The sequence below is a fragment of the Haliotis rubra genome, unplaced genomic scaffold (assembly GCF_003918875.1).
Source record: "Haliotis rubra isolate DU_JTF1 unplaced genomic scaffold, ASM391887v1 Scf58, whole genome shotgun sequence".
In the NCBI taxonomy this organism is placed as follows: domain Eukaryota; kingdom Metazoa; phylum Mollusca; class Gastropoda; order Lepetellida; family Haliotidae; genus Haliotis; species Haliotis rubra.
In genome coordinates this window covers 2,773,992-2,792,764 of record NW_025767279.1, presented here as the reverse complement: position 1 = coordinate 2,792,764, position 18,773 = coordinate 2,773,992, and the positions used below count along the sequence as shown (strand labels likewise).

Sequence of the window (18,773 nt, the reverse complement as noted above, 5' to 3'; positions counted from 1 at the left end):
ATCAAAAACTGAATCTGTATCAAACCCACATAAACGATGATTGACACAAGAGTGGTTTATTTTCGAGATAACCACAACCTTTCACTATGAATGTTTGCCTTTACTGGGTAGAAACAAGCAAACTTCCTGGATAGGACATGTGTGTTACTTAACTCAATACGGCTGAACCACAGCCAGTGACCTTATATAGTAGTGGGGCGATGAATTCTGAAATGTACGTATCAGTGACTTGGCCAGTTGACTTAGTTTCCTGATAGACGTAATTCAATAGGTCAGTCATGTATTTAGAGTAGATCAAACTATGAAAATATTTTCATTTTCTATACAGACTACGTGAATTGGCATTTTTTAAATTGGTTCATGGACTTCCCACAGAACATGCCTACAATACGGTGAAAAATGGTAATAAATAAAAATTACAATTTAAAAATATATTTTTACCTGCCGACATGAAAATTGTTTTTTAAGAATCATCAACTATATTTCAAGAGGTGAGGTGAAATTGGGTTTTACGTCGTGCTTGACAATATTTCGCTCATATGACGACCAGTCCTTGTTGTACCCATTAATGCCGAGCGCCAGGCAGGGACCAACAAGTACCATATTTTAAAGTCTTTTGGTATTACGCGGTCGGGGATCGAACCTGCGACCTTCCGCGCTCCAGGCGGATGCTCTTACCACTACACCACGGAGGCGGTCCTATATTTCAAGAATCAGGCACTGCAGTAACAAGACTTTCATTAGAACTCACTACTTTGCTGAGTAAATCGCTTCGACAATTTACATGACAATGGAATGCTGACATTAAACACAGATAAACTCAACTTAAAGTTAGTGAGTATGATTTCACCCTGTGATAAGCAATATGACTGCAATATCATGCGAGGGAACACCAACAACAGGCTTCACACATTTTACCCATGAGGGAAATCAAACTCAGGCCCTCAGCATGACAAGCCAACACTTTAACTACTAGGCTACCCCGTCCCTCCAAGCACGGTAAGTTACTTACAGTCTACATCAGTGAATGTGTGAGTCTGTTGGGTATTACGCCAGCTATGTTCCAGCAATATCATGGCAGGGGATACCAGAAATGGGTTCACACAATGTACCCATGTGGGGAATTGAACCCGGGTCTTCAACGTGACGAGCGAACACTTTAACTACTGGGCCACCCCACCACCCATCTACATCAGGGTATCTTGACTCGTCAGGTCAGAATTTATTCCTTTTTTCCTGAGATGAAATGATTTCCTTGAGGAAAATCTGTGAAGCCTTTATCATGTTACATGAACAAGAACGGATGCTCCGCTATAGAGCTCCTGGGAAGTAACAGAATCTTACAAGGGATATCAAACCTATGTTACCAAGCATTTAACATGTTAAAGCTTAAGCCACACTCGTTTTTCATAACAATAAATATTTACAAAGCATCCGTATCCTCGCACTAAGACACTGGGTAACCAAAGATGCCTGTATGGCGCTGGAAGGTTACCAGTAATGACTTATCGAAAGTTATCCCACCAGGTACCCATTCACTGCTGGGTGGACAGAGGCAACTATGAACAAACTAGTTGTTAAAGCCCTAAATAAAGCAAGTCTAGATTTCCTCAGGTTCAGGTTCTGAATCTCTGGTCTCCTTTTCAATTTAAATGGGCTTGTTTGTTACTATCAAACTTATATATATTCAGAGACTAAGCATTAGTCTAGTGTCACGTTTGCTTTGTTGCGGGGTAGGACTGAAGTCTTTATAAGAAACTCAGAAGTCAAGCTGCCGGTCACCCATCAAGTACTCTCCATGACCAACGTTGCTTACCTTCAACTGATTTGTGAACTGGGCTCTATGCACAGGGCCACACACCACCATTACCACCATTGGGGTATGACGCTTCCAGATTGGCAAGTCAAGAGGGGAAGGGATACAGCAGCTACCACAACTATGTGGGGGTGGGGACAGTGTTTGCCATGATGCAGAAAACCTGCGCGTTTGACCCACAATTTATCTCAAATACGCAGTGAACTTAGAATCTTGTGTCCTTGTTGACGCAATGCTGCTGGGCCTTTAGTTCAGATAATCTAAACTAATTAGTTTAAATTGTTTACCAGTTAACTGTTCAGTGCTGATTAAATACCTGACCTGCTTTACCTTGTCTTTTGTCGTTATTAAACAATCACAGTCGATGTCTTGATGAAAGTTCCAAACTGAAGTTTACTCCCCCCAAAACACTCCCCTCAAGACACCAGGGAGTCATGATGACTCCTAAATATTTATGCCAAGGGCAAACACTGGTGGGGGTGTCAGCATGAAAATATTACACAGTTCTATTCTGTCAAACAACAAATTCGCATAAGGTTTTTAAGACCTATCATATTCTTGTCACAAAGACCCCATCACTTTCACTCAAATGTAACACACTGATAGTCTAAGATAATTTTCAAGATATGTTTTAAATGATCTAATACTGTAAACGTATTATATTTCGCGCAGGTTTTATTTTCGCGCTTTTCGCGCAAAACATTTTAGCGCGAAAATTTATACACCGCGAATAAACCTGTCATTCATTCAGTCTAGCCACGCTCGCCCCTGAGTTGTTACCATAACACATCACGTTTGAAGACAGAAATCAACGGGAATCTTAAAATGACGACTGATCATACTTAACTGTCGCTGTAATGGATTTCCCAAAACATAATTAAATAATGAGCCAAATCCCATTGCCGAATTAGCGAAAACAGCAATGTGTGTTGTGGCCGCCATGGAAATTGGTCACATGACATGGTTTGATACAAAACAGATTACCGTGAAACGACTCGGAAAGAAATAATACAGCAGTATTTTATTTATTCATTAAGATTTTATTCACCAGTACATCATGAAGCGAATAGTCACTAACACTCAATCATCTCATTCACAACAACCCGGCTTGTTTGAAATCACAAAGAGCTTCATATACAGTATAAGTTAATTCGTCAAATCGTCAGAATTCGGAACATAAGACTGATGTGTTTTTCATCTCTTCCGGGAGTAAACGGATTACTGTGTACTAGTATATCGCACAGATAGGGATTTCCTGTGAGTAAGCAATAAACGCCGCCTGACAGGTTAAGCCACTCTGTTTGTTTTCACTGCTATTAGTGGCGGCCAAAGAGACAGCTGGCAGTTCCGGCAATTACTGATTGCGCGAATAATTGACCGCGCGAAGTAGTCTAAACTGTCAATTCCGCGAAAATTGCACCACGCGAAAATAAGTACGTTTACAGTATATCAATCACAACTTTTTCATCCAAACTGTAACCATGGTAACATTAACAATTTTTTCATCCAAACTGCAACCATGTTGTAACATTACCATGACGACATGTTGATGAACATCAGGGCCACTCACCTGGCAACAGACATGCAGAACATTGGATGAATCTACTTACAAGTATAACATGCATAAAAACATGTCAACATATGATCACAATCAAAAAAAACTAATACAGGAAGTGATGGGCACATGGGGACAATGTGAAAGCCCATTTCTAGTATCCACTACTGGGATATTGCTGGAATTTGCTAGGTAAAAGTCTAGCAAAATCATCCCCACCCACGTAACTCACCTGACAATTTTTTAAGTGCATAATTTAATCACTGCTGGTTTTGGGGATTTGTTTAGACTTCATATCCCCATAAAAGCAGATTGATCTTTGAACATTCCCTGAGAATAAACAGAAAATATGTTGACAAAAGCTACAGCAACAAGACACAACCACGATGACATCGTATCTCTGTGTTCAATATCACAGATATTCTAAATGCATTTCCTCAAGTCTACTTTATGAACAAGGATTAGAATCCAACAGCTTCAGAATCTTCAAATACATGTTACATGGTATCAAATTGTCTTTTCGACTCTACACAATCAGGATAATGTTTCCTTCAGATAGCGATCTGCTGTTATCTCATCAATACCTGTCTCAACAAGGATGTACTCACTGTAACTGACAAACAGTATCACTTACACTGTCATCCAGAGCATATCGACAAACACACAATGTTTTCCTGAGCAGATATTAAATCTATGGCTTATCCTAAATCCAGTGTTCAAGACAATGGGGGTATCATATCAAAATATGAAGATATGATTAAATTTAAAATAAATAGCATATAAAGGGTTGTGCGCCACTTTTTAAGATATGGACAGTACTCCCCTTCACATTGCACAGTCAACACGTATGTAAACTTCGTAAACGTTGCCGTGGTTGAAGTAATGGATGGACTACATAACAGGAAAATCTTCGTTGCTAAGCAATACAGCATCAGAACTTAATGGCTTCATTCGATTTTCATTGGCTTCATGGGACATACCGACACTGACATATCAGATGGTGATGTCTACTGGCACATACAGACACTGACATCTATGATGGTGAAGCCCACTGGGACATACAGACACTGACATCTCTGATGGTGAAGTCCATTGGGACATACAGACACTGACATCTATGATGGTGAAGTCTACTGGGACATACAGACACTGACATCTATGATGGTGAAGTCTACTGGGACATACAGACACCGACATCTCTGATGGTGAAGTCTACTGGGACATACAGACACTGACATCTCTGATGGTGAAGTCTACTGGACATACAGACACTGACATCTCTGATGGTGAAGTCTACTGGGACATACAGACACTGACATCTCTGATGGTGAAGTCTACTGGTACATACAGACACTGATCCGCATCTCTGATGGTGAAGTCCACTGGGACATACAGACACTGACATCTCTGATGGTGAAGTCTACTGGGACATACAGACACTGACATCTCTGATGGCCTACTGGGACATACAGACACTGACATCTATGATGGTGAAGTCTACTGGGACATACAGACACTGACATCTCTGATGGTGAAGTCTACTGGGACATACAGACACTGACATCTCTGATGGTGAAGTCCACTGGGACATACAGACACTGACATCTCTGATGGTGAAGTCTACTGGGACATACAGACACTGACATCTATGATGGTGAAGTCTACTGGGACATACAGACACTGACATGAAGTCTACTGGGGACATACAGACACTGACATCTATGATGGTGAAACTGGGACATACAGACACTGACACTGGGTGAACATACAGACACTGACATCTCTGATGGTGAAGTCCACTGGGACATACAGACACTGACATCTATGATGGTGAAGTCCACTGGACACCTGACATACAGACAGACATCAGACACTGATGGGGAAGTCTACTGGGACATACAGACACTGACATCTCTGTGAAGTCTACTGGGACATACAGACACTGACATCTCTGATGGTGAAGTCTACTGGGACATACAGACACTGACATCTATGATGGTGAAGTCTACTGGGACATACAGACACTGACATCTGACATATGATGGTGAAGTCTACTGGGACATACAGACAGACACTGGGACATACAGACACTGACTCTATGATGGTGAAGTCCACTGGGACATACAGACACTGACACTGATGGTGAAGTCCACTGGGACATACAGACACTGACATCTCTGATGGTGAAGTCCACTGGGACATACAGACACTGACATCTGATGATGAAGTCCACTGGGACATACAGACACTGAAGTCTACTGGGACATACAGACACTGACATCTGGGACATACAGACACTGACATCTATGATGGTGAAGTCCACTGGGACATACAGACACTGACATCTCTGATGGTCTACTGGAAGTCTACTGGGACATACAGACACTGACATCTATGATGGTGAAGTCTACTGGGACATACAGACACTGACATCTATGATGGTGAAGTCCACTGGGACATACAGACACTGACATCTCTGATGGTGAAGTCTACTGGGACATACAGACACTGACATCTATGATGGTGAAGTCTACTGGGACATACAGACACTGACATCTATGATGGTGAAGTCTACTGGGACATACAGACACTGACATCTATGATGGTGAAGTCTATGATGGTGAAGTCACTGGGACATACAGACACTGACATCTCATGATGGTGAAGTCCACTGGGACATACAGACACTGACATCTCTGATGGTGAAGTCTACTGGGACATACAGACACTGACATCTATGATGGTGAAGTCCACTGGGACATACAGACACCGACATCTCTGATGGTGAAGTCCACTGGGACATACAGACACTGACATCTATGATGGTGAAGTCTACTGGGACATACAGACACTGACATCTCTGATGGTGAAGTCTACTGGGACATACAGACACTGACATCTCTGATGGTGAAGTCCACTGTGACATACAGACACTGACATCTATGATGGTGAAGCCCACTGGGACATACAGACACTGACCTCTATGATGGTGAAGTATACTGGGACAAACAGACACTGACATCTATGATGGTGAAGTCTACTATGACATACAGACACTGACATCTATGATGGTGAAGTCCACTGGTACATACAGACACTGACATCTCTGATGGTGAAGTGTACTGGGAACATACATACAGACACTGACATCTGATGGTGAAGTCTCTGATGGTGAAGTCCATGGTGAAGGGGACAAACAGACACTGACATCTATGATGGTGAAGTCTACTATGACATACAGACACTGACATCTCTGATGGTGAAGTCTACTGGGACATACAGACACTGACATCTCTGATGGTGAAGTCTACTGGGACATACAGACACTGACATCTCTGATGGTGAAGTCCACTGGGACATACAGACACTGACATCTCTGATGGTGAAGTCCACTGGGACATACAGACACTGACATCTATGATGGTGAAGTGTACTGGGACATACAGACACTGACATCTATGATGGTGAAGTCTACGGGGACAAACAGACACTGACATCTATGATGGTGACTGCGTCTACTATGACATACAGACACTGACATCTCTGATGGTGAAGTCCACTGTGACATACAGACACTGACCTCTATGATGATGAAGTCTACTGGGACATACAGCCCATCTCTGATGGGACATACAGACACTGACCTCTATGATGGTGAAGTCTACTGGGACAAACAGACACTGACATCTATGATGGTGAAGTCTACTGGGACATACAGACACTGACATCTATGATGGTGAAGTCCACTGGGACATACAGACACTGACATCTATGATGGTGAAGTCCACTGGGACATACAGACACTGACATCTCTGATGGTGAAGTCTACTGGGACATACAGACACTGACATCTATGATGGTGAAGTCCACTGGGACATACAGACACTGACATCTCTGATGGTGAAGTCCACTGTGACATACAGACACTGACATCTATGATGGTGAAGTCCACTGGGACATACAGACACTGACATCTATGATGGTGAAGTCTACTGGGACATACAGACACTGACATCTCTGATGTTGAAGTCCACTGGGACATACAGACACTGACATCTATGATGGTTAAGTCCACTGGGACATACAGACACTGACATCTATGATGGTGAAGTCTACTGGGACATACAGACACTGACATCTATGATGGTGAAGTCTACTGGGACATACAGACACTGACATCTATGATGGTGAAGTCTACTGGGACATACAGACACTGACATCTATGATGGTGAAGTCTACTGGGACATACAGACACCGACATCTCTGATGGTGAAGTCCACTGGGACATACAGACACTGACATCTATGATCTATGATGGTGAAGTCTACTGGGACATACAGACACTGACATCTATGATGGTGAAGTCCACTGGGACATACAGACACTGACATCTATGATGGTGAAGTCTACTGGGACATACAGACACCGACATCTCTGATGGTGAAGTCCACTGGGACATACAGACACTGACATCTATGATGGTGAAGTCTACTGGGACATACAGAGGATGACATCTCTGATGGTGAAGTCTACTGGCACATACAGACACTACATTACAACAGGATACAACAATACAGGAGGCTGTGATACCATACAATTAAATTACTATGGATCTCCACTCACCTGATAACTTATCTTTCAACCAAACATGTTACATTTATTTTCTTAAATATAAAGTTATTATTTTTTGTTATTATTGCTGATTTAAGCATGTTAAGGCAGTGCATGAACGTACATGTAATAGCTATTGAGGGCTTAGTTAATTTTTCAAAATATGTAACAGTACAAGACAAGTCAATGGGAAAATATTTCTTTTGTTTTACCTGTAGTGAGTGAGTGAGTGAGTGAGTATGGTTTTACGCCGCTTTTAGCAATATTCCAGCAACATCACGGCGGGGGACACCAGATATGGGCTTCACACATTGTACCCATGTGGGGATTCGAAACCGGGTCTTCGGCATGACGAGACAACGCTGTAACCACTAGGCTACCCTACCGCCCTTTACCTGAGTGAACAAACAAGGATCAAGGGAGGTAACCATGCTAAGTGTCAGAATTGTTTGGGTCAGCTGACCTGGAATAGGTCAACATGTTATTGCCATGTATAGTCAAACCCCATCCCCACTTGTAACGGTGATGGGTCACACAACCTTTTTTGTAGACTTCTAATAGGGGTGTATGTAAATCTATTAAGGAAATAAACCCATCAGACAAAACTGAAACAGGTTATGTGAATGTTATCTCACCTTCATTCACAATGGTGAGACCTGATTGGATAACTTGATTTTGATAAACTACCACGTATCCCCTCTGGGAGGGAAATAAATATTTCAGATAGATAATATTATAATATTAATCACAAAGAAAACAGGCTGTACATGGATTTTTAACAGGAACAAAAGCACTTGTACTTGTAGTTAGGGATGCTGGATGAAAAAAACTATATGTATCCTTTATAATTAAAGTACAACTTAGTGTGTCACTCATACAAAAATAGGCTTGAGTTATGCATCACACATCACAGGAAAGTACTGTTATGCAGGTGAGTGAGTGAGTGAGTTTAGTTTTAAGCCGCACTCAGCAATATTCCAGCTATATGGCGGCGGTCTATAAATAATCAAGTCTGGACCAGACAATCCAGTGATCAACAGCATGAGCATCGATCTGTGCAACTGGGAACCGATAACATGTGTCAACCAAGTCAGCGAGCCTGACCACCCGATCCCGTTCGTCACCTCTTACGACAAGCATAGTCGCCTTTTGTGGCAAGCATGGGTTGCTGAAGACCTATTCTACCCTGGATCTTCACGGGCGGTTATACAGGTGAAGTCATCATGACCGTAACTATCATCATCACAATCAACTGGATTCTAGGCTTAACAATTCAGTTATATTCACTTAATAGAAACTAAAACTTTGTTTGAATATTGACAGCTTGAATACTTACATTACTTTCAAACTCTCTCTGTGGTGTATAGGTAAAGTATCCATGCCAGCCTCTCACAGACAATACACAAGTGTTCTGTGGTGTAAAGAGACAATCATCCATGCCAGCCTCCAATAGACAAAAGACAGGTGCTCTGTGGTGTATAGGGACGAGCATCCATGCCAGCCTCTCACAGACAATACACAAGTGTTCTGTGGTATAAAGAGACAATCATCCATGCCAGCCTCCAACAGACAAAAGACAGGTGCTTTGTGGTGTATAGGGACAAACATCCATGCCAGCCACTCACAGACAATAGACAGGTGTTCAGTGGTGTATAGAGACAAGCATCCATGCCAGTCTCTCACAGACAATAGACAGGTGTTCAGTGGTGTATAGAGACAAACATCCATGCCAGCCACTCACAGACAATAGACAGGTGTTCAGTGGTGTATAGAGACAAGCATCCATGCCAGCCAAGCAATAGACAGGTGTTCAGTGGTGTATCAAGCATCCATGCCAGACAATAGACAGGTGTTCAGTGGTGTATAGAGACAAACATCCATGCCAGCCACTCACAGACAATAGACAGGTGTTCAGTGGTGTATAGAGACAAGCATCCATGCCAGCCAATCACAGACAATAGGCAGGTGTTCTGATGTGTATAGAGACAAGCATCCATGCCAGCCTCTCACGGACAATACACAGGTGTTCTGTGGTGTATAGGGACAAGCATCCATGCCAGCCACTCACAGACAATACACAGGTGTTCTGTGGTATATAGAGACAAGCATCCATGCCAGCCAATCACAGACAATAGACAGGTGTTCTGTGGTGTATAGGAACAAGCATCCATGCCAGCCAATCACAGACAATAGGCAGGTGTTCTGTGGTGTATAGGGACGAGCATCCATGCCAGCCAATCACAGACAATAGGCAGGTGTTCTGTGGTGTATAGGGACGAGCATCCATGCCAGCCAATCACAGACAATACACAGGTGTTCTGTGGTATATAGAGACAAGCATCCATGCCAGCCAATCACAGACAATAGACAGGTGTTCTGTGGTGTATAGGGACGAGCATCCATGCCAGCCAATCACAGACAATAGGCAGGTGTTCTGTGGTGTATAGGGACGAGCATCCATGCCAGCCAATCACAGACAATACACAGGTGTTCTGTGGTGTATAGAGACAAGCATCCATGCCAGCCTCTCACGGACAATACACAGGTGTTCTGTGGTATATAGAGACAAGCATCCATGCCAGCCAATCACAGACAATAGACAGGTGTTCTGTGGTGTATAGGAACAAGCATCCATGCCAGCCAATCACAGACAATAGGCAGGTGTTCTGTGGTGTATAGGGACGAGCATCCATGCCAGCCAATCACAGACAATAGGCAGGTGTTGTGTGGTGTATAGGGACGAGCATCCATGCCAGCCAATCACAGACATTAGGCAGGTGTTCTGTGGTGGATAGGGACAAGCATCCATGCCAGCCTCTCACAGACAATAGACAGGTGTTCTGATGTGTATAGAGACAAGCATCCATGCCAGCCACTCACAGACAATAGACAGGTGTTCTGTGGTGTATAGAGACAAGCATCCATGCCAGCCTCTCACGGACAATAGACAGGTGTTCTGTGGTGTATAGGAACAAGCATCCATGCCAGCCAATCACAGACAATAGGCAGGTGTTCTGTGGTGTATAGGGACGAGCATCCATGCCAGCCACTCACAGACAATAGGCAGGTGTTCTGTGGTGGATAGGGACAAGCATCCATGCCAGCCTCTCACAGACAATAGGCAGGTGTTCTGATGTGTATAGAGACAAGCATCCACGCCAGCCTTTCACGGACAATAGACAGGTGTTCTGTGGTGTATAGGGACAAGCATCCATGCCAGCCTTTCACGGACAATAGACAGGTGTTCTGTGGTGTATAGGGACAAGCATCCATGCCAGCTAATCACAGACAATAGGCAGGTGTTCTGTGGTGTAGAGGGACAAACAACCATGTCAGCCTCTCACAGACATTGGACAACATTTTTGAGGTGTACTGAGACAACTTCAACAAGTATCCATCACAGCTAGTGTTTGAAACACAACCTATCAAACCCTTACCTTTGATGCTAGTCCATTCTTGTATTAAGGACATGTAACTAATCCCTGCCTGAACAATTCCACACATTGCTTCATCTTTTATCTGTCACTCATAGTGATTTACAATATCAATGAGAGACAAATCCAGTCTGACTTTCCACTGCAACATCACTCCTCCACTGATCAGGAAGCTGTAGATAGTAGATAAGTCTGCCAAGAGAGAGGGGGAAGGGGAGAGGGGGAGAAAGGGGGTGGTGAAGGAGAGAAAGACTGTGGACACAGACAGATTTGTTGTAGACAGGATGGGAGATGTACTTATGAGAGGATTACTGTATACAGCTGTGTAACAGGTCACCTGATGCATGGGATAGATACAACATCTCACACATTACACTGCTAAGCAGTGTTGTTTGACAGTAAAATATACTGCATCAGAAAATAACTGTTCCATGTTCCTTGTTCATGCTATACATATTCTGAGCAAGACATCACTGGTTGTCCCCATCATACAGTTGATGCTATATTGAAACTCCTCCCTACATCACACTGATGGCTCTTGGGGGGACCAATACATCACTGGTTGTCCCCATCATACAGTTGATGCTTCACTGAAACTCCTCCCTACATCACACTGACTGCCCTTTGGGGGACCAATACATCACTGGTTGTCCCCATCATACAGTTGATGCTACACTGAAACTCCTCCATACATCACACTGACTGCCCTTTGGGGCACCAATACATCACTGGTTGCCCCCATCATACAGTTGATGCTACACTGAAACTCCTCCCTACATCACACCGACTGCTCTTTGGGGGACCAATACATCATGGGGTGCCCCCATCATACAGTTGATGCTACACTGAAACTCCTCCCTACATCACACTGATTGCCCTTTTGGGCACCAATACATCATGGGGTGTCCCCGTCATACAGTTGATGCTACACTGAAACTCCTCCCTACATCACACTGATTGCCCTTTACAGCACCAATACATCACGGGGTGTCCCCATCATACAGTTGATGCTACACTGAAACTCCTCCGTACATCACACTGACTTCCCTTTGGGGCACCAATACATCATGGGGTGCCCCCATCATACAGTTGATGCTACACTGAAACTCCTCAATACATCATAGGGTGTCCCCATCCTACAGTTGATGCTACACTGAAACTCCTCAATACATCATAGGGTGTCCCAATCATACAGTTGATGCTACACTGAAACTCCTCCCTACATCACACTGACTGCCCTTTGGGGCACCAATACATCATGGGGTGTCCCCATCATACAGTTGATGCTACACTGAAACTCCTCCCTACATCACACTGACTGCCCTTTGGGGCACCAATACATCATGGGGTGTCCCCATCATACAGTTGATGCTACACTGAAACTCATCCCTACATCACACTGACTGCCCATTGGGGCACCAATACATCATGGGGTGTCCCCATCATACAGTTGATGCTACAATGAAACTCCTCCCTACATCACACTGACTGCGTCTGGTACACCAGCTTGTTCTAAATACCCAAATCAATAGGCACTCAACGTTACTCTGGGAATCTCATTGAGCCCTGAAGCGAATGAGGGGGAGCAGTGACACACCTGTCTGGATAATGCAAACTGAGACTTTATCTACACACCTGGTGACAGGTATATGTCGTTCACAGCGACACATGTACTCGACCAATACGAGGTGGAGGGGACAGGTCAACAAAATCTTCAAGCCATGAACATTCTTCTAATTATGTGCCTGGTCTTTATTAGAAATTATCAAAGCTAAATCAGGGTCAGACACAGCAACACAGTCTGTTATTCCAACAATAGTGAAAATCTAGCAAGACACATAATTTTCTTGCAATATCTGACATGTTACCCAAACCAAAACTCCAAATTGAGCATCATGTCTGTACCATTAACACATTGAAAGTTGTGACGAAAAGTTATTTTTGAAAGCCATGACATAAACATAGACATGAGCAGTACAAAAGTCAAAACTATCTGAGTTTATATCTTGGAACTATTTTAGAAATCTATACAATTAGCATGATGAATGAACAACATCATGAATGAGTGAGTAAGTATGGTTTTATGCCAATTTTAGCAATATTCCAGCGATGGACACCAGAAATGGGCTTCACACATAGTACCCTTGTGGGGAATCGAACCTTGGTCGTGACGAGCGAACGCTTTAACCACTAGGCTACCCCTACATGATGAATGATGAATATCATGAACATAATAATAATGATAAATATAATGAGTTCCCTGAAAAATAATTAAAACTGTCAGCTAGTTACTGGCAGCAGTATACAGTCAAAGACGTATCTTTTACATGACATTAGCCCCAAGGTCAGTCTGCCACAGTGACATCAAGCCTCATGTATGGATTACTATTCTGACTGGTTTGAGTCAACGACTACCTGTATTTACAGGTCAACTGTCCTAAGGTGGGGTGAAATCAGGTTTAATGTCCAATTTAAGATTATTTGTATTAACATGGCATGTAACATCCAGATTGGATTACTGTAATAGCCTTCTATACGGACTCACCAACGGACATCTCAATAAACTACAAAAAAGTCCAAAATACAGCAGCACGTATTATATCCCTTACCACTAAACGAGACCATATCACCCCTGTACTCTCATCATTACACTGGCTGCCAATCAAGTTCCGGATTGACTTCAAACTTCTTTGCATTGTGTATAAATGTTTGCATAATCAAGCTCCTTCATATCTCTCTGAACTTCTCACTGTGTACTCCCCTACCAGAACTCTCAGATCTCAAGACCAATGTCTTCTCTCCATTCCCAAAGTTCTCCTTTCTTCCTTTGGCAAGAGGTCTTTCCAGTACGCTGGTCCTACTCTGTAGAATTCTCTCCCTCTCCACATAAAGCAGTCTCCCACATTGGGAACTTTCAAAATTAAGTTGAAGACTATTTCTTTTTTCCAAAGCCAATTTCTGTCATCAATTTCAATGTATCGTATTTTACTATTTTATCCTCTGTATGCATTGTATGTATGCTTTTATGTAGCGCCTTGAGCATGTATCAGTGGGTGGAAAATGGCGCGCTAAAAATATCCATTATTATTATTATTATTATTATGATGTATGTGTGTGGGCTTGTACTAGTCTGAACAAGTGCCAGTTATACATAGCAAAGACACCATTCCGCAGTTTAACCAAATTACTAATCCTGTTATTCGGTGAATCGAACGGCATCCTTTCATGAATTCAATTCATTATTCATGGTCACTAGATTCAAATATTTTTAAGAGAGTGTTTTTACTTGGTACTAGTTTGTTTATCTAGGTGGGATACACATACTGGAATGTGTCCAATAGGCCAGTAGAAATCAACATCACAATAATATAACGTAGACATTTGTGATAACAAGCCAGTTATTGTTCACAGGTGTCTATTTATCATGTACACAAAACCCAAGAAAAATCAAGAATGGGGAAATATGTTTCTGAGGGTGTCCAAAAAATGGACCAAAGCTTTGTTTTCATCAAACTACATAAAAGCAGCTGTAAGAAGATTTCTAAGATGCCTAGCGGTTAGAACAATCTAAAAAAAAATACATTATCAGACAATAAAGGTATAGTTTTTTGATGACGTAACAATTGAATGACGTTATCCCGTCACTGTGCCATTCTAGTGTGCCCCCTCGTAATCGAACCATTTTACATTACGTCACAATGTAAGCGACATCACGATGGTTGTCAGTTGTCATCGCCTCGTACGGCCTCCTACAGTAAACTACTCCGTTGCATCCCGTTTCTTGGTTTGCAGTTGCTTCACGCAGCTAACATCACTGGTGGAAACATTATGTTTATGTTTTACGACGGTTAAAATGTGTCAATTCGACTCACAAGTTTTCAGCGACACGGTAACGTTCGCAATGTTTACATTCCCACAATGCAATCATGGAATGTTGCTTGACTACTCAGCTTCATCTGGATGTACTGATCTAAATTTACGTTGGTAGTAGAAATGCGACGTTCATATTGCCCCCATATGGTTTACGTTAATGACAGATGTAATTAAAATAATTCAGAGAAGATATTTAATCCGAACGTAAACCGTCATCAAACTGTTATCATTTGGTTTTTTCTGGTAATGTTCGTGTTAACGTAGGGGGGCAGACACATCAATAGAACAGCGAGCCAGTTAGCCCTGTGCGAGGATTCTTAATTTAGGTCACCGACACCGTCGTTTGTTTTCTGCCTTAAATTAATCGTAATTATCCTTAGAAAGTATTAAATTTGGCATCTTAGAAAAGAAATACAGTTCGCTCTACCACCATGTATGGTATAATAAAGCACACTTTCGCCCTGAACTATTATAACGTTAAAGCCCTCGGACGCAAGTGTCCTCGTACTTTAACTATAATAGTTCAGGGTGAAAGTGTGTTTTATTACACTATACATGGTGGTAGAGCGAACTGTATTTCTTAAAGCAAAGTTGTTATGTAAACAAACAAGTGTAACTTGTGTTATTTCGCCAAGGCCCCTGACAGCACTGTCCTTTGGCGGCATTGTTCACAACGTATTGCTTTTTTTTCCGTGTATAAAAAACATCAATTAAATGTTTCAACTTGTTATTACATGACTTGTTTGTTATTTTAATTTCATGATATTAATCATAGAGTGTTTATGAATAAATATTTGTAATTCTTACTATATATTCGCAAAGCATACCTATCCACCTCATAGTGTATTTCGCTGCAGCTATGGTCATCCCACTCAGAAACAGTACTTTGACTCTCTGACAACCAATCTTATTGGCACAATGTCACTCATTTTCGACAATATTTTGGTCTATATTACATATATTGGGACATATGCACTCACTTTAAATTCCTATTGATGCAATAAAAGATGTATTATACATTACGACTTGCCTGAAAATAGTGTAATTGATAATTGAAACTTCAAGGCAAACAGCTTCCAAACAGAGAACACTTGCCATATATGGAACATAAATAATATTGCCCCGCACATCGAGCACACTGTGTTGTCGGTGTTTACTGAACTGGTTTCAATCACAAGTTGTGCATAGGATATTCATAAAGAGCGCTCCAAGGGACATAACTCTATGGGGTTAGCTTGAAATAATGTTCGGTCAGAAGAGGGCAACGTCGCATTAATTCATTCAAACTGTTTAATTTAATATTGTAATCTAAATATGTAATTTGGTTTGGAATCAATTTTATGGCAGCCCCTCTGAGGGCTGATAGTTAGTATTATTGAGAGAAATGCATTATTTATTTTTAGACAAGTGTGGTGTGACATTGTGCCTTTAATGTCGATCACCAGGCAGGGTGACAACAAGTACCACCCTTAACACCTTCTGCTTTGATACAGGAAAGGATGAAACTGTTGGGTCAGACACTCGAAATCACCAACACTAACGAGGCTGTTATGTTGAGCAGAAGTATGTGAGATGGACATAAACACTGTTAATCTTTTTTAAAACTGATAGAAAACAGGGTGGCATATATGTAATGGTTATTTCATTCTTAACAATTTGAGTCGAAATAGTAGAGTAACTGACCAGGCTGAGATCAGGATCCTGAGTTAGGATATAGTTTTCCTGTGACCTATATACTTTAACCCATTTCAGTGACAGAGTGAACTGAGTGCTCAGGCAGAGTGTCTCGGTAGACTGCATGTCATCCTGACCTATTGCTCATGACATCAACCACTGGGTTGTCTGGTCCAGACTGATTATTTACAGATGGACATGTTAATTATAGCTGGAATATTTCTGCATCTGAAGAACAAACGTTACAGGAACTGTTTTCCTAATAACCTATAACCTCATGTGTTTGTTTGTTTGTTAACGCCGCACTCAGCAATATTCCAGCTATTTGGCAGCCACAGACAGCGGTCTCTAAATAATCGGGTCTGGACTAGACAATTCTGTGATCAACAGCATGAACATCGATCTACGCAATTGGGATACAATGACATGTGTCAACCAAGTCAGCAAGTGTCATACGACAAGCATGATCTTCACAGGTCGACGCCATATTTGATTTTGAATCTACTTCGGTTAATTTTTGGATGTGAACAGTTACCATGGTCAACAATAATTTCACACACCACAAATTACATGACTATAAAATGTGCAACATTAGGAAATGTGCACCAGATTGTGGAAAGCAGACTTCATCTGAAATTTGAATAAATGTCATTTTCTAAACTTGCTAAACAATGTGAAAGCATGTACATATTTTAATCAACTTGCACAAAACAGGCTCTTGAAATTGACTTCATTGTTATTAATAATATTATCATGATTATGAGTATTGTAATTAACTGAATTTATAATTATTAAGCATGTTAATTAGACTTCAAAGAATTTCACTCAACCTTAGCTTTCGACCAGTGAATAGAGTCACAGATAGATTATAATGTCTATATTTTGTACAATGTTACATATATTTACAATCAGCCTTTACATATGAACACTCAGTATGAGCTGGAATACTTTTGGTAACACAAATGGTGGTCTTTATGCCTGACAGACTTGTACATGAATGTTATGTCATATATTGATAGGAACACTTTAACTTACATAACATACACCTGAAATTAAATATCTTATATTTTCCAATACAAACTTACAAATCATGAAAATTAAAACATCCTTCTTCATAAACATGATACATAATGATTTTTGTTATAACCCATCAGCAGATTCTACTCCTGGCCCTAACTTCCGTGTTAAGAATAAGACTTATCTAATTATTCAAGATGTTCATTAACATTTGATAGCAATTTCAACTTTTACGATTGACACGGTCACTGGTAAATTAGATTACTCGGACATTTATTCAAGATAAGTATTTAAAACTTCTATCTAGTTAATTAGCCTAGATGATAGCTTTCGTACTTGCACTTCCGTCCATCGGACGGGCACCTGTTGGATAGTGGATGTTCCTGCGATCGGAGGGCGTTTCTCAACATAAATGAACCACTGAAAAAAGTTGTAAATACGTGAAATGGCAATGATATCTGGCGTGAAGTCGTTAAATACTCACGGAATGTATTCTCTTAAGACAACATAAGTATTTCGGTATGATCCGTCTTCAACAGGAAATACAACCCCTCTCGGCTCAGTTATCCAGACCTCTAACGTAAAACTGGCTGAACGATGCAAACTCAAGGGAGGTAACACCATATTTGCAATAACAATGTACCGTTTAAAATGTTTGTAAGTTGGGCAATGATTCATCCGTTTGATTTTTAAATTAAATCAGGGAAACTATATAAGGAGTAGAGTATCCCTGATCAAATCAACGAGCTCTTGTTGCTTGCAGACGTCACTAAATATAACAGAAAACATAGGA

The 18,773-nt window shown here is 41.5% G+C and overlaps 1 protein-coding gene across 2 annotated transcripts in view; it reads right to left on the bottom strand.

Moving 5' to 3' along the window:
- LOC124254740 (serine/threonine-protein kinase PAK 3-like) overlaps nt 1–18,546 on the bottom strand; it is a 44,383-nt gene extending 25,837 nt beyond the window's left edge. The window contains exon 1 of one of the 2 annotated variants that reach the window (XM_046688583.1): nt 18,465–18,546. The gene's annotated coding sequence lies outside the window, so the exon portion shown is untranslated. Of the gene's footprint in view, nt 1–11,419; nt 11,520–18,464 lie in introns of those variants that run through there. The other variant, XM_046688585.1, reaches the window with a different exon arrangement.
- Between the last annotated feature and the right edge of the window lie 227 nt (nt 18,547–18,773).